This window comes from Rhodnius prolixus, unplaced genomic scaffold (assembly GCF_049639745.1).
Source record: "Rhodnius prolixus isolate KJV_2025 unplaced genomic scaffold, Rpr scaffold_1, whole genome shotgun sequence".
Lineage (NCBI taxonomy): Eukaryota > Metazoa > Arthropoda > Insecta > Hemiptera > Reduviidae > Rhodnius > Rhodnius prolixus.
The window spans coordinates 30,779,395-30,802,529 of record NW_027411581.1 but is presented as its reverse complement, the minus strand read 5'-3'; the positions used below and the strand labels follow the sequence as shown (position 1 = coordinate 30,802,529).

The window sequence follows — 23,135 nt, the reverse complement described above, 5'->3', positions numbered from 1 at the left end:
AGAAATAATAATTTTAGAGGGGGCCTTACATAAAGGGGGATAACCCCTCTCCCATTCCATGTACAGCGTCGAGACACCCAAAAGGCACATCTACGTAAAATTCCAAATCGAATGACAACTCATTCATGAAAATCGGTTCGCCCGTTTAGGCGCTACGTTGTTTACAAAAAAGGTAACAACAACAACAAGAAGAAGAAGAAGAAGAAGAAGAAGAAGAAGAAGAAGAACAAGAACCACAAGAACAATTTCTGAAAATGCCGTTTTTGCTCATTTTCAGCAACTTTTTTCTCGAAATCTGTTATATCTATGTTGTTGCAAAATAATTACGGGCGTAAAGGAGGATTTGCCCTATATTTTAAAGAAAATTTGGGAATTTTGTCTTTCATAGAAAAAGAGAAAAAAATTGTCAAAGTTAGGTGTTTTTCAACGTTACGCTTTTTCGTGCAGTTTTTGACGATCAACCTTATACAACTGTCCTACCGGACAGTTTTAATGTACCAGTCTCCAGCCTTGTTACATAATTAGGTACAGTTTTCGCCAACTAAAGGAGTCTCTTATAATAATTAATGAGGGCTTTTTCTAAACTATCCGCATACCTCAGTCCCCAAACTTCTGAACCATACAGCAGAGAGGGGACAACTACTGAATTGAACAGACGCTCCCTAGGGTTCCAGGTGATCATCTTAGCTTTAGAGCAAGTACTCAAAACCGCAACAGAAGCGGAGTTCGCCCTAGATATTGCTCGTTCGGCTGTTTTATTAAATAGGCCAGAAGATGAAAAAGAAACTCCTAGATAATTGTAATTTGACGTCATCTCTATTAGCCTAATTTTAAAATATAAATTATTATCTCTCTTTGGCCTTCCTCTATGCAATTTTACTATTTTGGTATTAATAATATTGACTTCAAGTTGAGCAGTAGTCATTAAGAATTTTTAATCTATACAGTATTATCAATAATTATCTCTTTAATGAATAATAGCTGATTCATTGTTGTTATATCTTTAAATTAATAGTTTCAAGATGAATCCTTGACGTAACCCATCCGATACGCCGGATTCAGGTATTTATTTTACAACTGATTTCATTAATATTTACCAAACTGTTTCATAGCCAGGGTAGAATTGATATTGAATGCCTGTGTTTATTTTGGTGATTAGTTATCGGTACATTTTTATCTAATTTTGCGGTACTGCAGGTTTAATTAAAAAGAAAAATCCAGTTCGGAGTTTCCCTTGATGTAATCTTCGATCAAGTCTGTCCTTCTTTGGATTTAAGAGCTTCAATAATTCACTCATTTCCCGCATCCTGAAACTATTTTCGATGACAAGACTGTGGCGATGACTAGACTGTAGCCATACGGTTTACAAAGCGGAGACCGGTGCTTATTAAATCTGTCAAAATTAAAAATCCAATAATTCCCTGGAAGGCAGAGATCAAATATCTAGGTCTAATAATGGATAGGAGGCTGACATTCACAGCTCACATTAATGACCGTGTGAACAAAGGCAAAGCAGCTATCAGGAAATTATTTCCTCTGTTATCAAGGGACTCAAATGTTGATACCCCAAACAAGCTGTTAATGTACCGTGTAATGGTTAGACCAATGTTGCTATATGCCTGCCCTGCATGGAACTTGACCTGTAACACCAACTTCAAAAAGCTCCAAATAATGGGTTGGCAACTAAGTCATTGCGGATTTTGTCGATAGATGGTTTTAGCACATTCTTTTGCTTTGTTTACGTGATCAAAGCATCTAAGCTGGATTGTTTTCTTGTTCTTAGGACTTTCGCCTTTAATTTAGTAAAAAAAATTTTATCGATAAGTCATTTAGTTTCCTTTTTATCCAATTTAAAAATGGAAGAACAAGACGCGCATTTCAGACAAATTTTATTATATTATTTCCGAAAAGGCCAGAACGCATCGCAAGCACATAAGACGTTATGTGCCGTATATGGGCATGAAGCCTTGAAAGAAAGACAGTGTCAAAATTGGTTTGCCTAATTTCTTTCTGGTGATTTTTCACTGAAAAATGCGCAACGATCTGGCTGTCCAGTTGAAGTTGATGAGACCCATATCAAGACTATTTTTGATTCAGATCGTCACAGCACAACTCGTGAGATTGCAGAGAAGCTCAATGTATCGCGTACATGCATTAAAAAAAAAAAAAAAAAAAAAAAAAAAAAAAAAAAAAAAAAAAATTAAAACCACTTGGCTACGTCAAGAAACACGATTTATGGATCCCTCATCAGCTTGAGGAAATTCATTTGACGCAACGCATTAGCGTCTGCGATTCGCTTCTGAAACACAACGAAATTGATCCATTTCCGAAACGACTGATTACTAGCGACGAAAAGAGATTAGTTTACAAGAAGGTTAATCCGAAAAGGTCGTACATGATGCAAAATGAACCAGCCCAGACGTCACCAAAAGCTGAGATTCAACAAAAAAAGATTATGCTGTCAGTTTGTTGAGATTATAAAGGAATTCAGCACTTTGAACTTTTACCAAGAAACCAAACGATTAATTCAAGCGTCTACGTTGAACAACTCGCCAAACTGAGCGATGAAGTTCAAGAAAAGCGGCCAGAATTGGCAAACCGTAAGGGTGTTGTTTTCCAGCATGATAACGCAAAGCCCCACACATCTTTGGTCACCCACCAAAGATTATTGGAACTAGGTTGGGATAGCCCAGACCTTGAGCCTTCAGATTACCATTTATTTTGTTCCATGCAGATCTCCTTAAATCGTAAAATTTTTAATGATGCTGATGATGTAAAATCACAATTAATTCGTTTTTTGCTGGCAAAAATCAAAAGTTTTCTGAACATGGAATTATGACACTGCCTGAAATATGGCAAAAGGTCATCGACAAAAACAGAAAATGCTTAATTGAATAAAGTTATATTTTTAAGCGAAAATTTTTAATTTTCATTCTTATTTAAAATCCGCAATCACTTAGTTGCCAACCCAATAATTCAAAACAAGTTCTTAAGGCTGGCCACCGATTCACCCAGGTACACTTACATCGAGACTGTTCACACCAATCCGACTCTACTTACATCAAGGAATTAGTTCGAAATAGCACACACAGATTTTTCACCAAACTACATGACAGCGACATACCTATTTACAGCCAAACAGGAACATATGACAGCAACTCACAATACAAACATAAAAGAGTCATGCATATACTTAGCCTATAATTTAGGATCATAATTAGGCTTCAACATTTTATTTTTACCTTTTAGAGGTTTTTATTCATTTTTCCCTCTAATTAAATTTGTACTTTCTTACTATCCTGTGTACATATCCGAAAACTGTTAGGAGTTAGAATACACAAAATTGGTACTCCTGTAAATATTTTGTACTTACTTTGTAAATAAATAAATAAAAATAAAAAAATATATTTTATCTGATGTAAGTAGAGAGGATTTGGCGGTTCTGGCGCACCTAAAATACAAAATGGCGGCCATCCCCCCTCCCCCCTCCCCCCTCCCCCCACCCCTCCTTATTGACCAATCATCGATTTCGACGAGGGTTTAAGCCACGCCCCCTACCCCCACCCCTACCCTTTTTGACCAATCATCGAACTCGACGACCACTTAGGCCACGCCCCCTACCCCCACCCATCCTTTTTTTGACCAATCATCGAACTCGACGAGGGCTTTAGACCACGCCCCTACCCCCACTCCACCCTTTTAATCGACCAATCAGCGAATTCGACGACACCCCTCTTACCCCCACTCCTTCCCCCACCCTTATTAATTGACCAATCAGCGAATTCGACGACACCTCATTACCCCCACCCTAGCCCTACTCATATTACATGACACCTACCTTTACCCCCACCACCTCTAGGTCGTCGTATTCGTTGGCCTCTTAAGCTCCTCCTACAAGATGGCGGCTCTCCTAACAGCTGTAGTACACAAGATGGCCGACCTCGTACCAGCTGATGACCACAAGATGGCGGACCTCATACCTCCACCCCCCTCGCCCATTGATAGACAGGAGGGGGATTTTTTTTTTAATTATTTTTACTTACCTGGGATTCGATCCTACAACCTTCGTACTGGTAGACACGTCATCTGCACCAGTCGGCCACAGTGGTAGTCTCGCTTACTCTAGTTTTGAATGTTCTCTTATGTTTTAACTTGGAATTATTTTTTAAAAAATCTAACCCCCCTCACCAAGAATTTTTTTTTTATTTAAATTACCCCCACTATCACAAAAATATTGAAAAATAAAAATGGATAACCTCACTTTAGGTAATAGAAAAAACTATTTACTTACCCCCTCCACCTGGACTGCTTCCGCTGCTGATGACGCGACCTACACTCACTGAAAACTAAACCCGAACTGGCATTTGGACTGCGATACTAGCATTAACCCCCCACCACAATTACGTCACACTCTAACTAGCCAATAGAATTGCATTATTTTTTCCAAATGATTACCTCTCTGGACAGGTCTCTGTAGCAAGCCACCCCCTTTCCCTTCCACATCTTTTATCATACCTGTTAATTTATATATATGCCAACATAGCTGAACATGCTCCAACAAGTCTGGACATGTAGCCAGCTGCCTCTTTCGCTTTAACCGTTTTATTATTTCCGTTTACCAACTATACAAACCTGTATGAACATATCGTTATAGTCTCAATAGGGTGACACGTATGATTACCTGAACATGCTCCAACAAGTCTGGACATGTAGCCAGCTGCCTCTTTCGCTTTAACCGTTTTTTTTGTTATTATGAAGTTAAAAGTAAATTGAACTTTGAATTTTCATATATCTTATTATTTCAGTTTACCAACTATACAAACCTGTATGAACATATCATCGGTGTAGTCTCAATATGTGTGATTACCTGAACATGCTCCAACAAGTCTGGACATGTAGCCAGCTGCCTCTTTCGCTGTAACCGTTTTTTTTTTTTTTTTGTTATTATGAAGTTAAAAGTAAATTGAACTTTGAACTTATTAATAAAATATAAATAAGTTTTAATTAACCTTTCTTTATTTATCTCTTTATTTGTATATGGCTTAATATTGCTCAACTTGCATGTCTGAGCATGCCCTGTTTGTATTGGTCAGTAACTAACTGGTATCTCCCACCCTTGGGTATGACGTCACTTATAGTTAACCAATAGCATTTCATGTTTTTACTAATAATCGATTATCATAATCGATCCTTCTGAGGAAGCATTTATAAAGGAAAAAATTAAATTTATGAAAAAAAGTTTTCAAAGTATAAATTTTATTTAAATTCTGTCATATGCGCTGCATTTTTTTTTAATATTTTTGAATAAATATAGAAAAAAAATAATAAGAACTTATTATGACGCAACTTGTTGCAACCTTATCTAATTACCATGTCTTCCGTTTACATACAAACCTGTATGAACATATCGTTGTAGTATTAATATGATGAGTCATATTATTTCCGTTTTATTTATATTTTTGAATAATTATAGAAAAAAATTAAAACATTATGACACAACTTGTTACAACCATTTTTTTAATATTTTTGAATAAATATAGAAAAAATAATTTACACTGCTAACTTAATCAACTGCGCATGCGTAAACTACAGTCAATTGTACCAGCTGTTTTAAATAAGAAAATAATTTACACTGCTAACTTAATCAACTGCGCATGCGTAAACTACAGTCAATTGTGTGATACCTTAATACAGCAGGCAGTTGCAATATCGATTATTCCTATCGATTATCACATTGACTATATGTATTGATTAATATCGATTTATTTCTTAATTCAAGTAATATATATAACCACTGCTATTTAAATAAGAATATGTTTTACACTGTTAACTTAATCATCTGCGCATGCGCAAACTCCAGTAAATTGTGTAAGACCTTAATACAGAAGGCAATTGCACCCAAATACATATGCGCTGCATTTATTAATATTTTTTTTGAAAAATTAAATAAAAATTGAACTTATTATGACGCAACTTGTTGCAACCTTAACTAATTACCATATCTTCCGTTTACCAACTATACAAACCTGTATGAGCATGTCCTTTTTGCCCTGCTTTCTTGCCCTAATAGAATGATTCATATTATTTCCGGTTATATTTAATAATTTATTTACCTTAACCCCATAAAACTTTCCTGTAATTTTAAGTGTAAAAAGGAAAAATACGAATGAACAAACATTAATTAAAACATTTTATTTTTATTTAAAGGAAAAAATTAAATTAAAATAAATTATAAATTAAATTTATGAAAAAAAAATGCTTAAAAAATTCTTGCTCTGCCTGTAAGCATGCCTGTATGAGAATTTCTTCCTCATCTTTTGAGGAGGATAATAACTTGCGCTGTTCTGCCCTTTGCAGCGCCTGAAAGAAATAATAACAAATATTTTGTTATAATTTATATTAAGATTAATATAAGACAAAAATGCATTTTTATTATATTGATATTTAATTACTTTTGTCCAAAATTCATCTTCATCATCACTACTACTACCGCAGTTGGGCCAAAGGGCCTCTACAGGGTTGGGGGTTGAATTCCAATCCCAATTGGATATGTCCTGGGCATAGGTCTGAGAAATATCAATAATAATTATTATTTTATTACTATTTGCCTATTTATTAATTAAAATTACCTATTGAGAGAAAGTATTAATTATCACTTACTTGCATTAAATAGGAGTCTGTTGCTTGATCCATATTTGTTTTAAAAATGAACCGGAGTCAAGATTAAAAATGAACTATATTGTGCCTAGCAAGAGATTAACATGCCTGCACATGCCAGGCAAAACATGCAAGCGCAGGTCTGAAAAGTTTTGTGTCTGTGCTCCACTAAAAAAAGGGCCTGCTCTGACATGCCGTTTTCAGACTTTTCTTTTTAAATATCATTATTTTTTTTTAATAATTTATTTTATTTCATTATAATGTATTTATTCAAATATTTTATTATTTTATTTTCATGTTAGTCATTTTTTTTTTTTCAATGTATATTTTTTTATATAAATTATTTTATTTTATTATTTATTATTTTATTATCATTAGCAAGAAAACAGGGGAAGAAAAAATGAAATAAAAATTTTCTAAATGCAATTTTTTTTTATTATTAAAAAAAGAAATTAGAGATATTCACATTTTTTTTTTTAATATAATCATTTACATTATCAGTTTAACCATTACTTATATACAAACATCTTTTATACAAATACAATACATATATTAAAATTAAATTTTTCTTAATACATTTGAAATTAATATCCAATGTGAAAGAGCATATACATGAAAATGGGTACACATCGTCGGAGTCTTGTTATGAAGAAGACACTGAGTACCATCGTTAAATGGTCTTAATTGGGAAATTTGAGGGCAATCGAATTCTTCTAGGTTGATTACGTTTCCACAATAATGATTTAAAAATTGTTTTTTCTGGAGTCCTTTTACAAAGATTTTGTTGTAATGGGTAAGATGTTTGTGTAGAATAGCATCTAATTCCACATAGTCCACCTCTCCTTCTTCCCATTTAATTTGATGAAAATTTCTAGTTAACCATGAATTTACTCGATAACTGAATGCATTTAATGACAGATTTTCTGGCGGTTTAAACAACCAGTGTCCACTTGAAAGATTCTCCATGTCTAAAATAGACAATTCTTTCACGATATACAGTTTTGAGTTGTCTATGAAGCACTGCATGTCTACGACACACGCACCCGACGAGGTCATGATTGCAATTGATACAACTGAATGAAATTTTTAATCGAACTGGCTTGTCTTAACATGTCCCAACGTGCACAAACATGGTATTGCAATTGATACTTCTGAATGAAATTTATAAGTAACTGGCTTGTCTTAACATGTCCCAACGTGCACAAACATGGTATTGCAATTGATACTTCTGAATGAAATTTATAAGTAACTGGCTTGTCTTAACATGTCCCAACGTGCACAGACATGGAATTTATTACATTTTCCTCTAAATAATTAAAATTTTTTTTTTTTTATAAACTTAATTTTTCTTTAATTTTTTTTTTTTTTAACTAAATTATTTTTTTAATAATTTTATAACAGAAATCTTGCACTAAAAGTATTATTTAAAAAAAAATATATATCTTCCAGTTTTACATAAATTAATTTCTTCCATTTTTTTTTAAACTAAATTATTTTCTCTTTTTTAATTTTATAACAGAAATCTTGCTCTAAGAGTATTATTTAAAAAAAAAATATATCTTCCAATTTTACATAATTTCTTTCATTTTTTTTTTTTTTTTTTTATATATATATATCACATAAAAATAAAAATAACTTAAATAAAAATAAAATTAAAATAACACTTAAAAGAATTCCAAATCATATCGGCGATTTTTTATTCCTTTATAGAGCAAAGCTATTTTTCTGTTTGTAACATCATACTCGTCGATAATTTCTTTCGTAAACATGTCGGTGAATCTATTTGGCAGGAAAACTATATTTGGTTCGTCCTCAAACTGTGTAGGTCCAACATACGATCTGATGTGTGCTATTATGGCTTTTCCATATTTAGTGTTAATCTTATCAAATTTAACTATTTCATAGCTAACTCCTACGCGAAGGTCGGCAAGCCTACCAATCTGTGAGGAGCTTTGGTTAGCATCGTTGAGGTACGCTGCCAAAGTCGACATCTGAAGGGAATTTTGAAAAAAGTACATATGTAATTAGAAAAATAATATTTTAATTCAATCACTGTGAAGTGTATAAAGATTTATGTAAGTATAAAATAGTAGTATAAATACTTACTTTTAAGTATTGATAAAATTTAATTTAATCCGCCTGGGTCGAGTTCTAGAGAAGAAATGATGTTGAATCCTTTATCCTATACCCCCACTACCAGTCACAAAGCCGACATGTCAGTGCAAGTCTAATAACTAGTTCAAAATTCAATTGCTAATACAGTTGTGCATAAACATGTTTACACCTGCATAGACCTGATTAGCTTCAGTAATCATTTAATGCATGGATTTTGTAAATTGTACGGAATACAAAAGTAATGATAGTAGTTTTAAGCACTCATTGTACATAATTTATTTTGTCTCTCAATTAAGATTACAAAGTAGAATATAAATATAATTACCATTAAAACTTGAAGTTGCTCAAAGAATAAAATAATGTTATTATCCAGAATATGGTCAAATATTATGGAATTTTGTACAGATTCTTAAGATTTAGCAATAAATGCAAGTGCTTATCATCGTCGTTGAAGGTTAATACTACTTTTTTCATGTCTCACCAGATTTTATTATAGGTGCTTGGAAAAAATTATGATTATGAGTTTTTTAAAAGAGGGTAGGCATGAATGAATACATAACTCAAAAGGTAGCGTACTATTTTTTCATATCTTAGGAAAAAACTGTCACTAAATATTTTCTTATTCTTTTTTCTGGTGTTCGTGTCGTTTATGGCGAATGAAGAAGGATGGATGGATGAGATCTAGCAGTTGTTGCCTAAAGGTTGGAAATGATTCACTCTTAAGAGGACTCCATCGAACTTTTTGATTGTCCATCCACTTTCCTTAAGTGAGGATTAGGTTGGGTTAGGTTAGGTTAGGGTTAGGTTAAGTTATCGAATTTAGCCTATTTAATTGTAAATTGTATTAAATTCGATAACTTAGCCTAACCCTAACCTAACCTAACCCAACCTAATCGAATTTAACAGTACTAAATTGTATTTAATTGTAAATTCGATAACGTAGCCTAACCTAACCTAACCTAACCTAACCTAACCTAACCCAACCTAATCAAACGCAACTTACACTATCATAACCTAACCTAAGTTAGTGGTTGGGGGGGGGGGCTATAACATGCATGTTACGACCAGTTCAGATCTTAGATTTATTTATTATTTTTTGCCGACAGAAACGCTAATATCGATTTTAATCCCTTGCACGATAAAAGTGTTGCGAAGTATGCATTTTTTTTTTTTATTAGTTCTATGACTGTGCGCAAGCTGTTAATTCGTTAGACACTTGTACACTTAAACCCTTTGATTTCAAGAACCGCAATTATATCTACTAAGCTACAGCATTCATACATTCTTAAGTTGAGCATACAATTTGTTACAGATTTGTTTCTTAATTTTTAAACTTTGTTCAAATAATTCTATCATTATGTCTTTTGAATGCAGCCATTGCAATAAAATATTTTCAAGAGCATTTTCCAAAAAAAAAAAAAAAAAAAAAAAAACGCCATGAAAAAACATATCTGAAGCGTCAGACTCGTTTCCAATGTGTGGCATGCGGCGAGTTTTATTCTACTAAGAAAACTTTAAACTGTCACATTCGTAGCTGTGGACAGAAAGCGCCGGCCAACTTAACCAAAAAAGCACGATTGGACGCCGCACAAGGACAATTATACGAAGTGGAATCGTCGTTTGGTGGAACTCTGAGAACCTTCTTCATACCGTGCTCTGGAGAAGTTGATGTAATGGAGTTTCTAGCAGGTAAGCAAGAAACATTGCATCGACTGATTGAAAGTGCCATGGATGGCGATAAAACCGCAATAAAATATAATTTGGTTTTGGAGGCTACATTTGAAAATATGAAAGAGGAAACAACTAATTGCGCATTCAAGACAAAAAAACAAGATAATTTGCAAAGACTCCTCTATTGAAAAGTCTCTAAGAGAAGGCTTTGATAAGATGATTTCCGAAATGGAGGAATCCTCACTTAAGGAAAGTGGATGGACAATCAAAAAGTTCGATGGAGTCCTCTTAAGAGTGAATCATTTCCAACCTTTAGGCAACAACTGCTAGATCTCATCCATCCATCCTTCTTCATTCGCCATAAACGACACGAACACCAGAAAAAAGAATAAGAAAATATTTAGTGACAGTTTTTTCCTAAGATATGAAAAAATAGTACGCTACCTTTTGAGTTATGTATTCATTCATGCCTACCCTCTTTTAAAAAACTCATAATCATAATTTTTTCCAAGCACCTATAATAAAATCTGGTGAGACATGAAAAAAGTAGTATTAACCTTCAACGACGATGATAAGCACTTGCATTTATTGCTAAATCTTAAGAATCTGTACAAAATTCCATAATATTTGACCATATTCTGGATAATAACATTATTTTATTCTTTGAGCAACTTCAAGTTTTAATGGTAATTATATTTATATTCTACTTTGTAATCTTAATTGAGAGACAAAATAAATTATGTACAATGAGTGCTTAAAACTACTATCATTACTTTTGTATTCCGTACAATTTACAAAATCCATGCATTAAATGATTACTGAAGCTAATCAGGTCTATGCAGGTGTAAACATGTTTATGCACAACTGTATTAGCAATTGAATTTTGAACTAGTTATTAGACTTGCACTGACATGTCGGCTTTGTGACTGGTAGTGGGGGTATAGGATAAAGGATTCAACATCATTTCTTCTCTAGAACTCGACCCAGGCGGATTAAATTAAATTTTATCAATACTTAAAAGTAAGTATTTATACTACTATTTTATACTTACATAAATCTTTATACACTTCACAGTGATTGAATTAAAATATTATTTTTCTAATTACATATGTACTTTTTTCAAAATTCCCTTCAGATGTCGACTTTGGCAGCGTACCTCAACGATGCTAACCAAAGCTCCTCACAGATTGGTAGGCTTGCCGACCTTCGCGTAGGAGTTAGCTATGAAATAGTTAAATTTGATAAGATTAACACTAAATATGGAAAAGCCATAATAGCACACATCAGATCGTATGTTGGACCTACACAGTTTGAGGACGAACCAAATATAGTTTTCCTGCCAAATAGATTCACCGACATGTTTACGAAAGAAATTATCGACGAGTATGATGTTACAAACAGAAAAATAGCTTTGCTCTATAAAGGAATAAAAAATCGCCGATATGATTTGGAATTCTTTTAAGTGTTATTTTAATTTTATTTTTATTTAAGTTATTTTTATTTTTATGTGATATATATATATAAAAAAAAAAAAAAAAAAATGAAAGAAATTATGTAAAATTGGAAGATATATTTTTTTTTTAAATAATACTCTTAGAGCAAGATTTCTGTTATAAAATTAAAAAAGAGAAAATAATTTAGTTTAAAAAAAAATGGAAGAAATTAATTTATGTAAAACTGGAAGATATATATTTTTTTTTAAATAATACTTTTAGTGCAAGATTTCTGTTATAAAATTATTAAAAAAATAATTTAGTTAAAAAAAAAAAAAATTAAAGAAAAATTAAGTTTATAAAAAAAAAAAAATTTTAATTATTTAGAGGAAAATGTAATAAATTCCATGTCTGTGCACGTTGGGACATGTTAAGACAAGCCAGTTACTTATAAATTTCATTCAGAAGTATCAATTGCAATACCATGTTTGTGCACGTTGGGACATGTTAAGACAAGCCAGTTACTTATAAATTTCATTCAGAAGTATCAATTGCAATACCATGTTTGTGCACGTTGGGACATGTTAAGACAAGCCAGTTCGATTAAAAATTTCATTCAGTTGTATCAATTGCAATCATGACCTCGTCGGGTGCGTGTGTCGTAGACATGCAGTGCTTCATAGACAACTCAAAACTGTATATCGTGAAAGAATTGTCTATTTTAGACATGGAGAATCTTTCAAGTGGACACTGGTTGTTTAAACCGCCAGAAAATCTGTCATTAAATGCATTCAGTTATCGAGTAAATTCATGGTTAACTAGAAATTTTCATCAAATTAAATGGGAAGAAGGAGAGGTGGACTATGTGGAATTAGATGCTATTCTACACAAACATCTTACCCATTACAACAAAATCTTTGTAAAAGGACTCCAGAAAAAACAATTTTTAAATCATTATTGTGGAAACGTAATCAACCTAGAAGAATTCGATTGCCCTCAAATTTCCCAATTAAGACCATTTAACGATGGTACTCAGTGTCTTCTTCATAACAAGACTCCGACGATGTGTACCCATTTTCATGTATATGCTCTTTCACATTGGATATTAATTTCAAATGTATTAAGAAAAATTTAATTTTAATATATGTATTGTATTTGTATAAAAGATGTTTGTATATAAGTAATGGTTAAACTGATAATGTAAATGATTATATTAAAAAAAAAAATGTGAATATCTCTAATTTCTTTTTTTAATAATAAAAAAAAATTGCATTTAGAAAATTTTTATTTCATTTTTTCTTCCCCTGTTTTCTTGCTAATGATAATAAAATAATAAATAATAAAATAAAATAATTTATATAAAAAAATATACATTGAAAAAAAAAAAATGACTAACATGAAAATAAAATAATAAAATATTTGAATAAATACATTATAATGAAATAAAATAAATTATTAAAAAAAAATAATGATATTTAAAAAGAAAAGTCTGAAAACGGCATGTCAGAGCAGGCCCTTTTTTTAGTGGAGCACAGAAACAAAACTTTTCAGACCTGCGCTTGCATGTTTTGCCTGGCATGTGCAGGCATGTTAATCTCTTGCTAGGCACAATATAGTTCATTTTTAATCTTGACTCCGGTTCATTTTTAAAACAAATATGGATCAAGCAACAGACTCCTATTTAATGCAAGTAAGTGATAATTAATACTTTCTCTCAATAGGTAATTTTAATTAATAAATAGGCAAATAGTAATAAAATAATAATTATTATTGATATTTCTCAGACCTATGCCCAGGACATATCCAATTGGGATTGGAATTCAACCCCCAACCCTGTAGAGGCCCTTTGGCCCAACTGCGGTAGTAGTAGTGATGATGAAGATGAATTTTGGACAAAAGTAATTAAATATCAATATAATAAAAATGCATTTTTGTCTTATATTAATCTTAATATAAATTATAACAAAATATTTGTTATTATTTCTTTCAGGCGCTGCAAAGGGCAGAACAGCGCAAGTTATTATCCTCCTCAAAAGATGAGGAAGAAATTCTCATACAGGCATGCTTACAGGCAGAGCAAGAATTTTTTAAGCATTTTTTTTTCATAAATTTAATTTATAATTTATTTTAATTTAATTTTTTCCTTTAAATAAAAATAAAATGTTTTAATTAATGTTTGTTCATTCGTATTTTTCCTTTTTACACTTAAAATTACAGGAAAGTTTTATGGGGTTAAGGTAAATAAATTATTAAATATAACCGGAAATAATATGAATCATTCTATTAGGGCAAGAAAGCAGGGCAAAAAGGACATGCTCATACAGGTTTGTATAGTTGGTAAACGGAAGATATGGTAATTAGTTAAGGTTGCAACAAGTTGCGTCATAATAAGTTCAATTTTTATTTAATTTTTCAAAAAAAATATTAATAAATGCAGCGCATATGTATTTGGGTGCAATTGCCTTCTGTATTAAGGTCTTACACAATTTACTGGAGTTTGCGCATGCGCAGATGATTAAGTTAACAGTGTAAAACATATTCTTATTTAAATAGCAGTGGTTATATATATTACTTGAATTAAGAAATAAATCGATATTAATCAATACATATAGTCAATGTGATAATCGATAGGAATAATCGATATTGCAACTGCCTGCTGTATTAAGGTATCACACAATTGACTGTAGTTTACGCATGCGCAGTTGATTAAGTTAGCAGTGTAAATTATTTTCTTATTTAAAACAGCTGGTACAATTGACTGTAGTTTACGCATGCGCAGTTGATTAAGTTAGCAGTGTAAATTATTTTTTCTATATTTATTCAAAAATATTAAAAAAATGGTTGTAACAAGTTGTGTCATAATGTTTTAATTTTTTTCTATAATTATTCAAAAATATAAATAAAACGGAAATAATATGACTCATCATATTAATACTACAACGATATGTTCATACAGGTTTGTATGTAAACGGAAGACATGGTAATTAGATAAGGTTGCAACAAGTTGCGTCATAATAAGTTCTTATTATTTTTTTTCTATATTTATTCAAAAATATTAAAAAAAAATGCAGCGCATATGACAGAATTTAAATAAAATTTATACTTTGAAAACTTTTTTTCATAAATTTAATTTTTTCCTTTATAAATGCTTCCTCAGAAGGATCGATTATGATAATCGATTATTAGTAAAAACATGAAATGCTATTGGTTAACTATAAGTGACGTCATACCCAAGGGTGGGAGATACCAGTTAGTTACTGACCAATACAAACAGGGCATGCTCAGACATGCAAGTTGAGCAATATTAAGCCATATACAAATAAAGAGATAAATAAAGAAAGGTTAATTAAAACTTATTTATATTTTATTAATAAGTTCAAAGTTCAATTTACTTTTAACTTCATAATAACAAAAAAAAAAAAAAACGGTTACAGCGAAAGAGGCAGCTGGCTACATGTCCAGACTTGTTGGAGCATGTTCAGGTAATCACACATATTGAGACTACACCGATGATATGTTCATACAGGTTTGTATAGTTGGTAAACTGAAATAATAAGATATATGAAAATTCAAAGTTCAATTTACTTTTAACTTCATAATAACAAAAAAAACGGTTAAAGCGAAAGAGGCAGCTGGCTACATGTCCAGACTTGTTGGAGCATGTTCAGGTAATCATACGTGTCACCCTATTGAGACTATAACGATATGTTCATACAGGTTTGTATAGTTGGTAAACGGAAATAATAAAACGGTTAAAGCGAAAGAGGCAGCTGGCTACATGTCCAGACTTGTTGGAGCATGTTCAGCTATGTTGGCATATATATAAATTAACAGGTATGATAAAAGATGTGGAAGGGAAAGGGGGTGGCTTGCTACAGAGACCTGTCCAGAGAGGTAATCATTTGGAAAAAATAATGCAATTCTATTGGCTAGTTAGAGTGTGACGTAATTGTGGTGGGGGGTTAATGCTAGTATCGCAGTCCAAATGCCAGTTCGGGTTTAGTTTTCAGTGAGTGTAGGTCGCGTCATCAGCAGCGGAAGCAGTCCAGGTGGAGGGGGTAAGTAAATAGTTTTTTCTATTACCTAAAGTGAGGTTATCCATTTTTATTTTTCAATATTTTTGTGATAGTGGGGGTAATTTAAATAAAAAAAAAATTCTTGGTGAGGGGGGTTAGATTTTTTAAAAAATAATTCCAAGTTAAAACATAAGAGAACATTCAAAACTAGAGTAAGCGAGACTACCACTGTGGCCGACTGGTGCAGATGACGTGTCTACCAGTACGAAGGTTGTAGGATCGAATCCCAGGTAAGTAAAAATAATTAAAAAAAAAATCCCCCTCCTGTCTATCAATGGGCGAGGGGGGTGGAGGTATGAGGTCCGCCATCTTGTGGTCATCAGCTGGTACGAGGTCGGCCATCTTGTGTACTACAGCTGTTAGGAGAGCCGCCATCTTGTAGGAGGAGCTTAAGAGGCCAACGAATACGACGACCTAGAGGTGGTGGGGGTAAAGGTAGGTGTCATGTAATATGAGTAGGGCTAGGGTGGGGGTAATGAGGTGTCGTCGAATTCGCTGATTGGTCAATTAATAAGGGTGGGGGAAGGAGTGGGGGTAAGAGGGGTGTCGTCGAATTCGCTGATTGGTCGATTAAAAGGGTGGAGTGGGGGTAGGGGCGTGGTCTAAAGCCCTCGTCGAGTTCGATGATTGGTCAAAAAAAGGATGGGTGGGGGTAGGGGGCGTGGCCTAAGTGGTCGTCGAGTTCGATGATTGGTCAAAAAGGGTAGGGGTGGGGGTAGGGGGCGTGGCTTAAACCCTCGTCGAAATCGATGATTGGTCAATAAGGAGGGGTGGGGGGAGGGGGGAGGGGGGATGGCCGCCATTTTGTATTTTAGGTGCGCCAGAACCGCCAAATCCTCTCTACTGATGTAGCGTTCATACACGGGTCCATTAGATTCCGAATTATCTATTTTAATAGTTTACTAGAGGAAATCTGAGGAAAAAAGTTTTTCCCCAAAATGACTTCGTGATTGTAATTGTTTTACTTCTTTTATTATTATATTATAATTTATTTATTTGTTTATTTCTTGACGTAAAACTTCTCTATATCTATGACGGGTGTGACCATAAGGAGCCTGCCACCACACCATAAAGTTTAATAAGATACTATTTTGCTTTATACAATCCTTGGTGCAGATTTAGGCAACATAAACGTAATTTTTTTAAAGCAATAAATTTATCATTTCTTAATTTAATTGTATTCTCGTGATATTTGGAGAGAATTAATTTGCACCGCAAGGGTCGCTAAGGTGGGTTTAATAAATGAAAACTCTGGGGTCTCTCGCGTGCTCATATTTATAATGCTTCAAGGTAGGAAAATTATGAATAAGTCAGTTTGTTCGGTGACAAGATTATGAAGTTATGCCGGCGTGTGGTAATTAAATATAAAGCGTTGGTCCTGGAGGCGAGAAGAAGTCTGTTTCACATTTACACTACAGAATTTCACACTAACAATTAACCTAACAAAGGGCTGAACGTAGCGGGGGAAATTTAGATGCTCTTACTTTTTACTACTTTGGCTACCGCCGCCGCTTTTTCTTCAGCTTAAATGCATTAAGGAAGATTCCTTACGCTTTGCTCAATTTTAGGTTACTTTAACAAGAAAGTGCTTTTGTCTTAACTCAATTTTTATAATTCTGTACAAAAATTGTACATAAATTTATAAGACACTTTAAAAATTAATTTGCTTAATTTTTTTTCTTAGGTTTAATCCCACAAAAAATCTCTACATTAGGATTGCCTGGAAAAGTGATCAAAGAATACGTTTTCCCTTAATCTCTTGCGCTATTAATTAATCAGCAAAAATGTGTGCCCATCCTACTGGAAAAAAAAGCAAAATATGCTATCAATATAGCATTGGACTACTTGGTAACGGTGTAACATTTTGTCCCATAACTTCAAGCGTTGATTTCTCTATTCCGGAAATGCTCGAGAAATGCCACACTTTATTATTATTCGGTTCATTTTTCCACACCCAAAAAATTCCATCTTCTTCGTCTGAAATTCTAGATTTTTTTTCCGAAATGAACAAACAATATCGCTAGATTTACTACCCAGTCTCCTCCATCCTCGCTTTCTTTTTGAGAGTGCTGGAATAATATCCACTACCTTCACTATCATTATCCCATTTTAGGGATTTGAATAAGGATAGTACTTACTAAAAATAACAATGCAACTATTATTATACTGACCAGGTTTTAATTTATTATACCGTTTTAAATCTAATATGTACGACTAAATAAAAAATGTAGTTCTGTGTAATTGCACTAATTTTACATTTGAATAACGGTGTTTAGTTAAGAGTTAAGTACAGTATTACCAACACGAAAAATAATAAAATGTAGCAAGTAGTACAGTATCTCAGAAAATTTAGTAGATGTGCAATGCACTTTATTTTCAGTATAGGAGAAAATTATCAAAGACGTACATTGCACGCCAAAATTGTGCAAAAAGTTAAAATCACTCTTTGTTGGTATCAGTCATGTGCAGTCAAGTAGAACTGTTAAGAACGAGTATTCTATGATTAAGAAATCGAATGCAACCTCTTATTCATAGTTACCCTTGTACGCTCAGTTCTAAGTCTTGTGAGTATTACTTAGCCTCTACGCGGAAAGCCCTTTACCAGTACTTGTGGTTTTATTTTTTCAGTTTTTCATTTAGGAGATCCTATAGGTACTGCCATTTTCTTAACAAAGCGTGTATCATAAAAGTTTCAAGTCTGACAGGAATGGCTAGATCTGCATTTGAGCGAGCAGCCTACTTCGCCACTGCGACAGCACTTTCGTTTCCAGCCTCTCCTATATGACCTGGTACCCATACCAAAAATAACCTTTTTCCAACCTTTAAGAACTTGTCCTGAAGAACCATTTCTGCGCTAAGAGATTCTGTCATCATTAGGACTTTAAAGTAATTCTTTTCGGTTATCATTCATAATGCTTGCCAGATGCGTACATTTTTTTTCTCTCATGCAGAGCCATCGATGCTCCAGCGTCTCCTTCGGGAAGGATTCGAAGAAAGGGAAGTTTGGAACTGGTTGCGTATGATCGGGAGGTTTGTAATATTAGCACAGTTGGGAATGAAATACCTGTGCAATAGGGACCAATGTGCATCCTCGCCATTTCAGCCGGCGAACCACAAGCGACGATTCTCTGTTCTCGAAATAGGCATGACCTGGGCTGGAAATACATTTTCGCAGGCTCATAAAAAATTATAGTTACACAATAATTCAAAATCTTTTATTCAACTGGAATGATAAAATTTGATTTGGTAATAAATTAATTAAAAATCTCTCGTTATATACAAGAAAATTAATTAGCAAAAATTAAGAATAGCATAGCTCAAAACTAATTAGTAAGCGTAAAATTTATTTGGCCAAAACTCAAGATAGAATCAGTAATTACGGTTTTTATTTTAAGAGTGACGGTTTGCCAATGAAATATTTAATGAAGTAATCACGAAGTAATTAGTAGAACCCGAGGAAATACTGAAAGACAAAAGGATGATTCTAGTTAATCAGTTATTAAGTCTACTTCAAAGCTTCTTTACATTCAACAAAGAGAAGTAAATAATTATTTAAACAAGATTCCCTATCATTCCCTTTTTTTATGACGGCTTATTTTCATTTTAACTAGGCTAAATATTTTATGGTTACAATTTTAATAATAGTTATTTGTTTTTATTTTAATTATAACTAAATAAAGGACAGCTACCGTCATTAGGATCCCAAACTGCATCCTTTCTTTCTGTGGTTCCATGGCGCATGGTAAAGAAATGAATGCTTACATGAACATGAATCTATCTGATAAGACAAAACATATCCCTAGGTTTGCGAGATCGGACTCATTTTCTCTCTTTTAATCATCTAAAATAGTTGAAATTTTGGTCATTAATACTGCAGCCTCAATATTGCAACACAATGCTAAGAAAAACTGTGTCTAGCAAACTAAGCACTTCAGATTCAGCATTCAATTCTTTCCAAATCAGCACCTTGGCGTTTTTAAATAAAGATCAATACTACCCAGTGGTAACACTCCAAAATACATTCAACTACTAATCACTTTCTTCAACCGGGAGATGGTAATGTTGGGTTGTCAGGAAGAAAAACTGCAAGATTGGTGTTTGAGGGCAAGATGAATTGGAGATTCTTGTTCCGGGTTTTGGCAGTTCAGTTAGTTAATAAAAGCAAAGTTAAGATCCGCAAGTATAGTCCTGTTACAGACTCATAAAAGGAGCTTTGAATCGAAATATTTTAAATTGTTAGAATTGAATACTTTTGGGGGTTGGCACTTTTTGTTGAATCCCACAGCTCAGTTTCCATATGTCCAGATGTTTTTTTTTTTTAAAAAAAAATAAGTGTGTAAAGTGATCTTTTGCTTTTAAGAGATCTATTGGCTTTTAAGTTGCCGGAAGCGTCTGTTTAGTTCCATTCTTTTATATTTAGTGTGGAGATTGCAAGAAAGTCTGTGGTCTAAGTAAAGCCCAAGGTAGTCGGCAAAGTTCACTACTGGAAGAGGTATTAGGTTTATTAGAAGACAGGAGGAAGAGTAATGCGACGAAGAAAGAAGGTGAAGATTTAAGACTTATATTAATTTTAATAGCCCATCTCTTGAACCACTGTTCCAATAAGGAGAGATGTGATTGCAGATATCTGTGAACTATTACAGGATCATGATTAGAGAGCAGTAAGGCGGTGCCATCTGGTGAGAAGTGTAGTGTTAGGATCAGTTGGTATGTCTGAAATGCAAATCGAATAAAGAGTAGGACCTTGTAGAATCAAATTAGACGATCCTATTCGGAATTACTTACAGAATTACTTCGAACAAATAATATTTTATAGTTATATTTTAACGGAGAATAGTAACATACTCTAAAGCTTCCACCAGTGTCCCAAACTTGAGGAAAGCCCTGGACCAGTACTAGGTACGGATTTATGTTCACACCTCATTAATTTTCAAAATTAGTTTATGGAGGGTAACCAAGCTCTAAGCTAGCCTAGACTTCTGTGCTGCTTACGCAATGAGGCAGAGATGTTAGATTATTGGTAGTGAAGCTCCTTTTGGGCTAGCCACATCTAAACAGTTTCACTCAATCCCACAGAGTGAGTGTTCTTCGTATTAGGTTGGCATATCCTCAGGGCAGCCAGTATCCCTATAAATAGGCTACCTCTCCAGCTCAGGATACGATTTTTTTTTCTGAATACTCGTCGCTCTCCGCCATTTAACTGCTGTAGGTTCCATTCTTGGAGAACATCATCAGTTGCAATTTCTACTTCGATTTCTTGTTCTCTTTGACGAATTTAGATTTTCATTTTCAGAGTTATTTATAGTAATTTTGTAATTAAAGTTAACTAATTTAGTAATTTATAGTTATTTATTCAAATTTAAAATAATAAAAATTTAATGTGCGACTACTACATGTCAGGTTAAGACAGTAGATTGACTAATCTGTTCTTGTCATGTTGAGAGAGAATTCAGAGAACAAAATAGATTGTTAAAATATATTATGTACTATTGGAGCGCCATTTGTCTTGGCTGTTTAGGTACAGTTCTTTCTGAATAAGCATTCCCTAAACTTGCATCGAACTGAACTCATTGTTATTTTTTTTATCTTTATTTTATTTCATTTTATTTTATGGCTGCATCAACTACTGAGGTCATTCCTGCTCCAATCATTTCACTTATTTCTTTTCCATTGCCTCTCGAGCTATAAGTCACATGCAACCTTCTGGCCTCCCACATAACATCTTGACCAGCAAGATAGTGTAGAGCCTTGTGGAATGCAAAGAAGTAATGGGAACTATTCATAAGAATTTCGAACTGCGTAACTGCTAGTCCTAGTCCAGACTATGAAGGTATTATACTCCGCCTTCATAACGACCTTTCGGTCGAAAAAGTTGCGACTTATTCAGTCGTTAAAACTTCAAAGAGCGGTAATGATATCTACTATAATCGATTTTTCAGTCGTTGGCTTATTCATCCAAGAAGTTAAGTGACATTTCTGTCATCAGAACTTCTGTACGAAATGACGCGCTATTTGCTTTACCTTAATTCTATAAATCATGTCCCAATTTCATGCTTGTTCGCTAAATGGATCTTATTAAGAAAATTATTTTCCTATTTATTACGTAGAAGAAGTCGTTCTGCAACTATTTTATCAGCAACACATTGAAGTTCTTTATTTTCACTTCCGGTTTCCTGGATATTTGGTACTCTGAAATCAAATCTACAGTATCATCATTTAAAACATTATCTATAATTAATTCGTCAACATTCTTCATTGCAAACTTCTACATTTTGTCAATGTTTATTAATCGGTTGCAGCTTTTTTTTTATTTTAATTTTATTTATTTATTTTTAAACAAGTAGCGAATGCAGTATGAGTTAGTTAAATAGTCTAGAATGTATCTAATGTTTTTTTCAAGACATTCGCAGAACCTGACACAGAATTTGGCTTTGCTGGATAATAACGGTGCAAAAACTGATGTTTCACATACAGTTATTTAAAACTGTGTACCCAAGTATAATTCAGACCTGCCGAAATAATCAAAAAGTAGCTTTTTAGGACTTTGCCGAGTGAAGTACATTGTATAGCCTCAACTGGGCAGTATTCGGATTTAGTATAAGTCAGATGCCTCTGGCTAAAGCTAGAGCTCATTCCTATATACATGTTTGACTTTTCAGTCACTTTGACGGGAGTCGCTTTTTGTTAGTGAATTTATGGGACATTTCTTTTTCATCTGAAAGAAATGGTTTGCTTGTGCCCTAAAGTTTCTTAGAACAGCCCCCCCCCATTATTGCACTACTGTAGATCAAGTGTTCTAGTCTAGATAAAAATAAGCACCTAAATAGAATTATCGTGAACAAAAACATTATTAAAAAATTCTGCTACTTTTCAACTTTTCAACTATGAGGAGGAAAAAATGTAGTTGAAACGCCTTGGCCGAGGTAATATGATGACAAAGTTTTTAAAATCAGAATTTAATAATCTAGAGAACTTTAACATAACTCTTGGTCTTCTTTGAGATGTTTTTCCTTTCTTAATTCTTTTAATTAAGTTTGGCTAGGTGGTACATCCTATTGCCATAGCAATACAGCAACCACGAAATTTTCTTGTGAAAAAATTAAGAACAAATTTTGTTAAGTGATAAGTAATTATATCTCGTCTGACTAAGTTAATGATAGATTGCTTTGCTCTGGCTCTGGAT

At 33.3% G+C, this 23,135-nt stretch overlaps 1 protein-coding gene and 3 long non-coding RNA genes across 4 annotated transcripts in view; 3 read left to right on the top strand and 1 right to left on the bottom strand.

Moving 5' to 3' along the window:
- Positions 1-23,135, top strand: part of LOC141458594 (protein APCDD1-like) — a 1,087,769-nt gene that overhangs the window by 488,379 nt on the left and 576,255 nt on the right. The gene's annotated exons all lie outside the window — the stretch shown is intronic.
- LOC141458623 (uncharacterized) overlaps positions 1-23,135 on the top strand; it is an 81,359-nt gene that overhangs the window by 8,204 nt on the left and 50,020 nt on the right. The window lies entirely within an intron of this gene.
- Positions 6,328-6,833, bottom strand: LOC141451446 (uncharacterized). Its single transcript, XR_012456808.1, has 2 exons — positions 6,453-6,833; positions 6,328-6,360 (listed from the first exon to the last, which is right to left on the bottom strand). It is a non-coding gene; the product is annotated as an uncharacterized lncRNA (long non-coding RNA).
- LOC141451443 (uncharacterized) lies at positions 13,466-13,899 on the top strand. The gene is made up of 2 exons (XR_012456794.1): positions 13,466-13,774; positions 13,867-13,899. It is a non-coding gene; the product is annotated as an uncharacterized lncRNA (long non-coding RNA).